This window comes from Pecten maximus, chromosome 19, assembly GCF_902652985.1.
Source record: "Pecten maximus chromosome 19, xPecMax1.1, whole genome shotgun sequence".
NCBI classification, from domain to species: domain Eukaryota; kingdom Metazoa; phylum Mollusca; class Bivalvia; order Pectinida; family Pectinidae; genus Pecten; species Pecten maximus.
Window position 1 is genome coordinate 11,677,004 of NC_047033.1, and position 13,026 is coordinate 11,690,029.

Sequence of the window (13,026 nt, forward strand, 5' to 3'; positions counted from 1 at the left end):
CATAACTGGTTACACAATAAAAAAGCTAGCCCCTAATTGGAATCTAAGGGTGTTAATACTTGGTACCTGACATTTGACTAATAGTCATCACCCCCAGCAATCCCACACCCTCTCCAATCAGTGTACATCCGAACACCCCAACAGACCCCACCCTCTCCCTAGAACACACAAGATGCCAGTATCATGGGGTCAATATAATTTCATTATTCAGAGAAATCGGGCCACTAAGTGAACTCTGTGACCTCTTTGATTAGGAAATGCACATTGCATGATGTTTGTTGCATTACAAGATGTGCCTGGATCTGCCTGTCTGATGAAATAGAATGAAACCTCATTGATTTCTCGTTGATTTCTCGTTGATTTCGGGGATTTTCAGATTTCAGATCTACAGCGTCTGCCTGTCTGATGAAATAGAATCAAACCTCGTTGATTTCCGTTGATTTCTGGGATTTTCAGATCTCGTATCTACAACATCTGCCTGTCTGATGAAATAGAATCGAACCTCGTTGATTTCCGTTGATTTCGGGGATTTTCAGATCTCGGATCTACAACATCTGTCTGTCTGATGAAATGGAATCGAACCTCATTGATTTCCGTTAATTTCAGGGATTTTGAGATCTCAGATCTACAACATCTGCATATTACCAGCATGGAAGCCTTGATATAATGTAGAATCCAGGGAGAGGGGATCGAGTTGTGCCAAGGAAAGCATTGTCATGGTGTTAATAGCCGGTTTGTCACTCTTTATAGAATAAGATGATAAACAGTCGTGAAGGTCTGGCCATATAACCTACAATACCATAACAAATTACTGTGTGTCGATCGCCATTGTGAGATAAAATGTTCAATAAAAATCGTACACCTGCTTGTGGGATCGGAATATGCATATATTGCTTCCATTGTTTGACTGAGGAACAAGTTCGAAAACAACAATCCCAACTGAGAGCATGAATACTGCGTTTAAATTTCGGATGACGAACAGATAATCAAAAAACAAAAAAATAATCAATGATAAAAAGAAAGAACTCTTTAAGTTAAAATTAAGAGTGAGCTTTGAATTGAACATGTGAAATCTGTTACATCCATTATTTGACTTCTACTATCCAGACAGGCCCTGGCAGGTCTTTTTTCTGCTTATAAAACAGACATGGTCAGTTTATAGCCTGAAGTATTTAGGCCAGTGGATAAGAGACCCCAGGGTTCTAACTTTGATCTGCATAAAGCACAGATCTAAACAGAGATAGGCTTGGAGTCTGTCTGGTCAGTCTATGTGGTGTTGTCTGGTCACTGTTTGGCCATGGTCAGTGAGGCGTTTCTGACCACTGACCGAGTTCCAGTCAATGCCTTTTGTACTTTTGACAATGGAAGTGGGATAGATCTAACCAAGTCAATACAAATCTTAATTTAACTTTTAGTAGTAATTTAAAAAATTAAAATGTATAGCAGCACTGTATGGAGTTTGTATCCTTCCTGAATTTTAGTTGTTCCGATTTTGCAATGAAAATTGCAATTAATCTGAGTCAATGAGAAGCTTGTTTTATTTTTCCATCATGGCAATGCTTAATTAATTGATTGTTTGAAAGTTTTCTGTTCTCTTCTGATATTCATAAAAGTATTGTGTACAGAAAAGAATTGCTATTGTTTGTATTCATCGACAATTTGATTTATCACACAACTTTTGCATTATATGTACCTATATTGAATGCACTAATATGACATTTTAATGACGTCATATACAAGACAATTGACATGTATCATGACATTGTGACGTGTAAATTCACTGAAGACATATATTGCTTGATACCAAGATGGCAAGATTGAAAACATGAGGATGTTTTTGAATACATTTGTACAATTGAATTCACATGCATTTAGTATGTATCGAGATAAAATTAATTTCGAATTAGTTTTCCTATGGAGTTCACCCGATTTAATTGCTCCTAAGTTTCCATTGAATTTCAAAAAATTTAAGGTAAAGATTTCTGAAAGTGTTTCATAAACCACATTTGAATCAAACTAAAAAGGTTTTTCATTTTTGATAGAGACTGCAGGCGTCATGAAAGCATCTAAAACTTTTTTTAGAACAGAAGCTGAAAAATATTGACCGCCAGATCAAGATCTACCTAACTGATAGTCAATCCAGCTCTTTATCACAGACTTACGATTTGACTGATTTGACAGCTAGGTTAGTGAAATCTTCGTGAAGTTATGATTTGACAGCTAGGTTAGCGAAATCTTTGTGAAGTTATGATTTGACAGCTAGGTAGGTGAAATCTTTGTGAAGTTATGATTTGTCGGCTTGGTAGGTGAAATCTTTGTGAAGTTATGATTTGTCGGCTAGGTAGGTGAAATCTTTGTGAAGTTATGATTTGTCGGCGAGGTAGGTGAAATCTTTGTGAAGTTATGATTTGTCGGCGAGGTAGGTGAAATCTTTGTGAAGTTATGATTTGTCTGCGAGGTAGGTGAAATCTTTGTGAAGTTATGATTTGTCGGCGAGGTAGGTGAAATCTTTGTGAAGTTATGATTTGTCGGCGAGGTAGGGTAGATGATATGATTTATCTGTCCTGAGGGAATTAGGGTAGATTGAGATCACAAACAGATCAAAGTGTTCGGACATTCACCACCTACCCTGGAGCAACAATCATTCCGGAAGTAAAGCTTTATAGATTTTATCTTGTATCACAAGTTTTTTTTTATTTAGCCAATGGTTTTACAAATAGAATCAATAAAAAATTGATTAGAACTCTCTATCTGTAACTAATTCAGTAACTTGTATACCTGTATCAACAAAGCAAAATGCTTTTGAATCTTTTACTGATTTGATCTGAGAAAAAAACCACACTTGTTTTTATAGATATTCAAAGCACTGTTAGCTTCACATGTCAACATAATTGTACAAAATATGCTCAGAAAGGTTTGCTGCAAAAATTAAGATTCTGATGAAATCCTGATTTTGTGGTGCAAACTTAAAAAGACAAGGAGATCGAGCTGCATTTAAAGAGCACTTGTGTATTCTTCTTGCAGAAAATCTTTTTTTTTGATAAGTTTAGTTTTGGAGAATTTTAAGCAGATCAGATCTGAGTTTTCTAAGCTATATATACACATTGTGACAAAAATCGCCACTAATAGATGTCACAAAGACTTCGAACATATCTTGATGGGATATTGTTTGTTTTTTACTGTCCACAAGTACACTGAAATTGGAGAAAAAATGTACCTAAATAATTACTAAAAAACCTGATACAGTTTATTTTCAACATAAGTGTTTGATTTTTACCAAAAGAAATTTATTTTAAAGATTAAAAAGAAGTTTAAATAGATCATTGTATGTTCATGTCAATGACATATGTCAACGAGAAATTTTTTATGCAAGAACATTTCTGGTCCGGGTTCGAGCACTGATGAAGTTGAACGACCCTTTTTAATTGGAATGAATTATATCCAAAATGCTCAGGCATAAACACTTAATTTTGCCACTCTATTGATCGAGAACAGCTGATGGTGTTTGGAAATTCCTCGGTGATGCCGCCGGAACATCCTCAGTTTTACGGGAACAAAGGGGTATTGATATTGATGGAACAACTAATGTACTTTCCCTGCGGGAGGTTTGAGAAGTTCCGACTAAATCTTGTACAAACAATAATCCAACATGTCCTTATCAGAAACATTCTATTTTTGGAGAGTCATGTTTAAATATTGCCTGTTCTAACACTTGATTATGTAAATATGTTCAAAGTCAATATGATTAATGCTAATAATAGTTTTAACAGTGGGTATAAAAAAATGTAATTAGGGGTTAATTTTGTCAGAAAATACCTATCTTATCACTAATTATGTAAATCAATCACCTTGACAGTTTTTATTGAAGAACCACTTAAACAAAATATGTGCTCTCTGCGTCATTTTCCGTAATATAAACAAAAGCATTTCCGTCATCTGATTATAACTGGCCATATAAATCAGGTTACCTAGACCAAAAAAACAGGTGTTTCATGGGTGATTATATGCGCTGGTCGTTCGGTAACGTGTCCATCAGACCACCTGCCGTACTGAGTGAGACAGGTGTACTAACGAGGAATTGAATATACTGATGGCCTTTGTTTGGGTAATCACCGGAAAATGTCAATGTCAGTTTAACACAGTACGGAATGTTTACTCTCCAACAAAATATTTGTCTATCACAGAATTGCCTTTGTACTTAATTGTACCTAAATCCTTCACGGATGTTGTTCTCCTTGGTGTAAACATGAACTATGGTCTTATTATGTGAATCATGAAGCGGAAAAAAAAAAGATAAATTTTAACGCTACTTCAAATACTGACTTTGGATGAGGTCTTCACAATGATTCATCAACCCTCAGAAAATGTTATTAACAGAAGCAAAAATTAGCAATATCAAAATCTGCTTAATTACGTACTGCATAAGCAATGTTATAGATATTCATCTTATACATTTTCATATCTCACGTAGACAATTATTTTTAATTTTAATGAAATGAAGTCATTTAATTCCTACAAATTGTTGAATATTTTGTGTAAAAATTTCACACGTTTAAAACACTTTTTTATTGTCCAATTGAAGTGAATCATCCAGAATGTTGACATTTGACATTTTCATGTACGGTAATAATTGCTAATGAAATTTATAGAGATAAGGCTGTAACTTAATGTGATGTCACAGCGGTCAGTTATTTTTGAAATACCACACCAGATGGTCCTCATGATCAAATAAAATATCTCGCTAATGACCGAAACTTTATACGAATGTCTAAGATAGTCAATGTAATGTATTTGAGAATCCATTTCCATTGTACAGAATTCCTTCTGTCTCTGCCGAATTGTTTAACAATATCAGATAATGATCGATCCCTTAGGGTTTTCAGGGACATGTCATTATTTTATGTTGGATTAAAAGCCCAAAGGTCACAAAGTCCCATAACTCTGATAGTTTATGGGAGAATTATATTCAGAAATTAATTTTATTATTGTCGAATTATCAGTAGTAGTGACATCTAATGAGTTCACACTGGAGGGATAAGGACTTTTATTACAAGTTCAGATTGTAGATTTCGGCTCACAGTCATATTGTATGATTATACACACCAGTGATTGAACACAAAATTGTTTGTACATGTATGTACTAAAATGCTGTTTGTTAAATACATATAAATTTTATTTATTTGCAAAACAAGTTACATCATCTTACATTAATTATGCTTGTTGGCATGGATGGCACCGCCCAGGGGGTCTTACTGTGGGAGGAAACTGGGGTACCCAGAGAAAACCAGCATCGTCATGCAGGTGACCCCTATAACCTTTTCACGTCCAATCGGGGAATCAAACCCCGGTCGCCTAGGTGAAAGGCAAGTGTGTTACCACTGTGTCACACAACCAGCCGATATGTCATTCTCCAGTATTATAATACCATTACTAAATAGTACAGAGACTCAATACGCTTATAGAGACCCACATGGTCCTGATGAGAAACTGATGATCAAGTTTCCACCTGCAATTATAGATTTGTATACTTTCCAATGTTCAGGTATTTCTGTTGGACTCAAATTTTGTATCTATGGACATCCTTCTTACAAATTAACTTGTACACCTTTCTATAAGAATGGTTATTGTTTTAATTTGTCTTATTGTTTTGTCATCTCTCAATATTTTGAGCAAAACAAAATATATACCGGTATATGTATAGATATGTCATAATTTCTATGCATTAGAATTTTCAACATATGAAAATAGTAAAAAGTTATATTTTATAACTTAAGAAATGATATATTCCTCAATTAGTGATTCAGCATAATGATTTAAACCATAAACAAAAGAATGCGTGCATGTCTGAAACGAAACAAATTACAGTCTGAGATAATATTACGATGTGATTTGCGAGCATTGCATCGACCTGTGAAATTTTGGCAGCATAGCACTGGCCCTTCTCCAAGTTTACAGTAGAGTATACATCCATGCGGAGTCGTGTCCCCTTTGTTTAAAGGGGTCATGAAGGTCATGGGCTCACAGAATAGGATACAACTTTATTGAAAGGTGTCTGAATTCATACAGATGTAAATCGGACATCGAGGTCATTACCTATGTCATATGTCACAAAGAAATACTACAACAGGTATATACATTTAACAGGTAATGGCTCATTGCTATTGTCTGTACTACAACAATCCCATTGTCTCATTGCAATTGATATTGTAGTGCTCTGTAATCTCCTAAAACAAATTTGATAGCCAAATATTATGAATTTGAATACCGATTTCAACCCTAAAAATGTCCACTTAATTTCTTGGTGCGTTTATCTTTTTTTTTCTGATTGGAATATGACATGTATTCTTTCACACTGTGATTAAAAAATTCTTTTAAAAAATGTGTAATTTTTTTTGAAAAAATCTGAAATCATTATAATTTTCTTTATAACTTCAATTATTGCCTTGGATGCTTACAAGGTAAAATATTTTGCATATAGATATATTTATTCCACAATATTATAAATGTTATGATAGATAATGTATTTCCCAGTTATAAGCTTTTGTCAGGAAATAAATCCATGTCAATAACATTTCTGATGAAATTCTAGCTAGCTTACACATGCTTATTCATTGTTGTACAATAAGCCTGGCTCTGACTTGGAGACTGGCCTCCCTGGGCTTATTGCAGAATAAATATGGCACAGACATATGTATATATATATATATAAATAGTACAGATTGTCTGTTAAATTTGATAGTCTAGTCATGCTATAATTTGAATACATGAAGGAATTGTTCAAAATACGGTGTTGTCATTTGACACAAATGATATGATTTAGAATATACATGTACATTATATTTTGATATACAAGAAAATTACACTACAATTAAAACAAAGGCAGAGAATATTTTCAATGAAACTCAGACTAATGACAAATTTACACATTATGATATAGACAATGAATGAATATGGATTCCGAAACATTAGAAGGTAGTGGAGGTCCTACATGTAATGAGGTCACAGCAGGTCTGTGTACCTGTATGTAGGTCAATTACAGGTATAGATAACATACCTTTACAGGTAGATAATATAATTAGATGAAATACCTGTGATTTGTTTTGGGAAGATGCCATAGTCCATGAGCTGTACACCTGTGAAGACTATACACATCGATAATATCAATATTTATTGGTTTAGTTTAAAGATACATTCCCAATGATTTTTTGTATTTTATTTTAAAAGAATTATTGGCAGATCTGTTTCTTGCTGTGCATAATATCTCTACACATGTGCATAATATCAGTACTTCTTTTTAGGTATTTTCAATATCTCCTAAATTGATGATATAAACAGCACACTACATTATGAATCAATTTCGTTAAGTGTTTTGATGTGCAATAGATAAACCCAGATTTCTTTTGTGGTATGGAATATTAGGTTTGCTTTAAAGTCCAAGGGTTTACAGGGTTTTACCTTGCATAATTGTATAACTATTAAGATATCCATCCAAAATCCAGAAAAAGGACATATTATAGAGTATAACATAATATCTATTTCATGTTTTTAAAATACATTCTATACAATTTCAGTGAAGATCGAGCTGGAATTTTCACAGGCAAGATACTTGTAATTCCACTGATTACCGACTTTGCTTCAGATTCTGAGTAAAATACATGGAACTGAAAACCTGTTCTACAGCTACTTCGTATTTTTCTGGAATTCATGACATACATCAAATATTTCGGTAATGACGCTGCGTTCATAGCTGATTACAAAAATTCCCATATCTAACAGGTAAACAACTTCACCTGTGTACGTTGGGAAGGACGAGATACCAATTTATTTCGGAAGTTTGACATACCTGTTTAAGTACAATTCAACATTTTACTGATAACAAGACTGGCTTTCTATTGCAGAATTCAAATTTTAAATTGACAAGGATGTGTAGAAATGTCAGAAATTCGGACTGGCCATTTTAAGTAGTCATACTTAACGAACGTGGAATTTGTTTACATACAATACTGTTTCTTTGTCTTCAAAAGTGGTTGACGCAGGTATTTCCCAACTCCCACGATTAAAATATGACATTAAAACAATAAGAACAAGTAATATCAAACGGAGGTTAAAGCACGCGGATTTAGGTTTTCGTGACCTTAGTTTACAGACATAGCCGTATCACTTAGAGTTCTTAAGTGTTTGTTAGTATGTGGACAAGTGCGCATGTGACAACCCAGTAACATTTACCGTATTTCTCTGTATAAATATGAGCATGTGCTTATGTAAGCTTACCCCATAAGTATTGGACAAATTATGGGGTTTCTTCTTTTTGTTATTTTGGATATAACTGTACAGCTTTTCTGAATAAAAAATTGAAAAATAAATGAGGAAGATCACTTCAGATTTTACTACATTTTGTAATTCGCTTATTCTTGGTGGAACTGATGGTCAATCGCTGTCACAATTAAGAAAGGTCAGTTACTTTGAGTTTGTGCCTAGAATTTGGAGGTCCTGGGTTCAAGTCACTGTTAGGTTCCATTTCGTATTTCCTGTTACATTTGGCACTACACTGTGAATATACCTATGAAGGTACCTGGTACATTGATTGGGTCTTGCACATCTCCCAACATAAAAGTTTGGTTGAGTGAGAGAGAGAGAGTCAAAAAATTGTAACTGGGAAAATTACTTCAATTGCAAACCTCAGTTGTTTAAAGAATCTGTCTAAAGTTTAGACCATAGGTCCCTCAATTCAAACCCTGTGATACAAATGTACTAACTTTCATTTATTGACATTAGTTTTGAATGCTGTTCTTTAAAATGGTGTAGCTTTGAGGTTGTATATGGTAAAATTGTTGATATTTGGCAAACAACACAAAATCTCAATTCATTTTCTTCAAAGTTCACATTCTCCTTCAACTACACAGAAAGTACTTTGTTTGCTATCATGGAGAGTTCACGAGACTCTCCTTCAAAATTTACAACTCATTTTCTGTGAAAGACTACCTATATATAAGTGAAGTTACTTCACATTTTATCATGTCTAGATAGGAATTCTGCAAAGTCATTTTGTTTGTTCATACTGTCCTTAACAACAAATTTATGAAAAGTTATAAATTTTATAAGAACAGGTTGGGCGGAATTTTTAATGTTTCACTTGGAAGCATTCAAATTGATCGCTAGACATTATGATGACAAAGTTAAAATGTCTGGACATTTAAATGTCGTTATTACAAAAATGTACAAGAATTGTTAAATGCTTGTCTTTCTTCTGAGGTTTCGTCGCTAATTATGCTGGATTTTTATGACAAGTGGCTGAATCTTATTTAAAATGTTACAAAGGATGACGCAGATCTATTTCTCCATTTAATTACGACATCACTACTTCATTCAGCTGTGAAATTTATTTCATTTTCATTTTTCTGAATAAATAGTTTGCACTTTCCCAGTTAAATATTGTCTGTGACCTTTTAGAGTCCAAGTACAATTTTCTCGGTTTTAGAAATTGAAGATATCTCAAGCTACCATGCTATTTCTTCAAACTTATTAGAGAAAAAAAACTTTTGCGATGCACACCAATAATTATTGGAGAAATTATGGGGTCTTTTGGAATGATATTTTTTAGCTTTAGATTTATGATTTGAAGAATTTTGAAATTTTGAATACAAAGATGAAAAAAACATGAGCAAATTCATTTTGGATTTTACCTCAGAGGGACATTTAAAATTACCAGGCACACTTTTCATTATTTTTTGGCTACATCCTCAAACGTGTTAATTTTTTTTATATATCCCCTCACACCAAGTTTTTAATCCATCTTAAAACTTCAAACACTTGTTCACAACTATCATCTTATTTCATATATCATTAAATTCTTTTAATGCCAAAATGTCAGAAGACAGATTTGAAAAAGGAATAATGCATCTGTTTTTTAATAAATTTTTTATTTTGCAGATTAAAGTTCTCTGAAATATCAAAACAAGTTCTGAAAAGGACATGATTTAAATTTCAGGATGTGAATTTGATGATTGAGATATTTTTCCTTGATCCAATTTCTAACAGGATGTATTGAAGAATGGAGTAATAGTGGCTGAATAATGAAACAATAGTAATTTATCGCCAATAAAATGTCGCATATTGATCTAGGTTATCTGTATGTTTGTTAGGAGTGGCCGTTTTTAGGGTGAGTAATGTCATGTGGTCTTCCTATGTGTTTGTGTGGGTAGCTAGGAAACCACAAGTTTTGTGTTGGGGATTTGTCTGTTTCATCACATATGACCTTTTGACCTTTAATATCCTTTCCTGGTCCTTGTATATGACTGTGTAATTATACCTGCCACTTATTATATGTAATATACTTGGGAAAGTAAGTCAAGAGGCCATATTGTATGTGTAGTGGAGGGAGGGGAACAATATCCAAATAGTTGGGAGCGGCTCTGATCCTAGAAGGGGTCGATCTCCTTATCCAGGGAGGGACATCACCATCTTTTCTGATCCAAGCAGGGTTAAAAGGTTTATCTGTACCAATCTTAATATTATTTTATGTTAAATCAAAAATTGAATACTTCCTCAGTTATTGTATTAAGTTTTAACATATCATATCTTTAATGAAGTTCCAGTTACCTTTTTAGAGTGAACTGTAAAGTGGACCTTTCAGAAAAATTATTTTTCGAAGTAATTATGAAAAGAAAATTGAAAAGAAAAACTGTGATCAGATGATTTCTTGATGATAAATTAAGATGTTTCAATGATCAGATCTGGGAGGGAGGGGGAACTTGACTGGATCAGAATAACAACCTGTTAATTGGACTGGAGTTAAAGATGTTTCATTAATTAAGATCAGATCAAGGAGGGAGGGATGGGGGAGCTAGATAGGGAAGACGGAACTTGTATATAGCCTTTAATCTCTAAGTGATGAAAGCCCCGTCCACGCTTCACTAATGGGGTTCTGTTAATTTGTGAGAGGGAAAACACTTGATTGTGTTCTAGCCAAAATTTTCAGAAAAAAATGGGTGTTACCCATTGATAAATGTCTTACCTCGGTCAGCCTGGTGGGGATTACATCAAACTTTGAAGATACTTAATTAAATCAATTTGTTATGTTGGCTACCTGCTGTGGATTTTTTTGCCTGATTGGCAGAAATATATCTCATCTGTAAGTGAAAACATCTTGAAACATTATGAGGTTAGTTTGAACCTTTTTAAAAGATGCATCATCATTTTTCACTGATAGCGATATCAAAATGAACATTAGATATATATTTTGTATCTTTTTGTTTTCATGGAATTTAAATGATGTAGACATGATACAGCTGACATCTCGAATAGCAATAATATTTTCTTTTTTTTTCCATTGGAAAAAAAAATTATATTACCCAAATCCATAAATGCCCAGGATATTTATTAGCTTGAATACAATCTAAAGTGTCTGTCGGAAATATGCTAATATTTAAAAATGGCCATATCATCGTTGTCAATTTCAAGATAGAATTTGGACCCCCAGGAGGTATTGACGGGAGAAATGTTGTCAATATCCTGCCTGTCTTCCCTTAAATTTCACTTGGACTATGCTTAATACTGTAGATTTCAAAGTCAGATGGGAAGTTCCATTAACATTTGGATGATGTTTGGGTATACATGTGACCTTGGTAGTAAGGACATATAAGACTGTATCGTCCAGAGATAAAAACTAGCCAAACATTAACTGACCACTTGGACAAACATTGACCACTGGTCAGTGTTCCTGCTAGATTAAAGGTCAAAGCAGATAAACACCTTACATAATGATGTTGACCATTCAGAGAGGCAATTCTCTAGGTCAACAAGTTGTTGTGATTGTCGGTCATTGGAAGAGAGTGTTGTTTATCAGTCAATTTGTATTGGTCAATAGTGACTTCAATATTCATCAGTAGATGTCTAACTATAGAGGAAATGCCAATTAGTTGTAAACGCTTCTGTATTAAGGCTATTTGATTTTAAATGACCCCATTAGTGCCATTGATAAAAGAGCTGGTCTGTGTTTTCCTGTTAAACTGGCTACTAGCCCCTAAGGTTTATAAAGAATTATTTAATTTGTAGGTTAGATTACTCCCCCTGGTTTAAAAGCTTAATATCATTGATAATTCTGATATTTCTGAGTCAGGTGCCACTCTGGACAGAATATAGATTGGCCCTTAGGCTGGCTACTATAGCCCATAAGATTTATTATTGAAGAGTTTCCAAGCTGAATTTGAATACGAGGTTATCTCCCCCTAGTTTGGAACTTCCTGGTATAATTATTAGACAGATCTCTAAGTAGATCATAATTATATCAAGTCGCCTTTATATTTATGATTTTAGTATTCTAGAGGTAGGGGCAGTCTAGGCAAACACCATATTGATCCTTAGATTGGCGGACTATAGCCCCTTAGATTTGTCTAGCTGAATGCTTATAGTAGATTATCTCCCCTTAACTTAATCTTATCAGAAAGATTTCCTAAGATATCAAAATCTTATCAAGTCTCATTTACATCAGTAATTTTAATATTCTAGAGACTAGGCCAGTCCATTGACCCTTCAAATTTTCTTATACAGAGAAACTTGCATTCCAGTGTTTTATACTCCGGAATGATGTTTTCAGTTTATCTTATCATTAATTGTTAAATACACTTTAGCATCTTAATTGTTTATTTTTCCCTTTAATTAGATAATGAAAAGTATATCACAATAATAAAAAAGAAAAAAAACACATCTGATCAGCAGTATGAGCTTGTGATTATGACAAATTCTAAAAATTTAACAAACTCTTTATATCCTGCGATGATGGTATGATTTCATTAGTAAATATTTATGTAGATATTTAGACATTGGAACCCTGTTCATTTAAAATAGGATTCTAAATGTCAATACACAATGTATATAAAATACAAAACGAAAACATAGCTTTACTATATGGAATACTGTTCTCATTTAAATCATAAACCAAAATACAAAACATTAAGTCCGAAAGTATTACATACTTTTTACATATTTTGAAATCATGGGATTAAAATACCTTTAAAGTCCTGGGAA

At 33.6% G+C, this 13,026-nt stretch overlaps 1 protein-coding gene across 6 annotated transcripts in view; it reads left to right on the forward strand.

Annotated features, from left to right (window-relative positions):
- Positions 1-13,026, forward strand: part of LOC117317873 (myosin light chain kinase, smooth muscle-like) — a 132,184-nt gene that overhangs the window by 51,036 nt on the left and 68,122 nt on the right. The window lies entirely within an intron of this gene.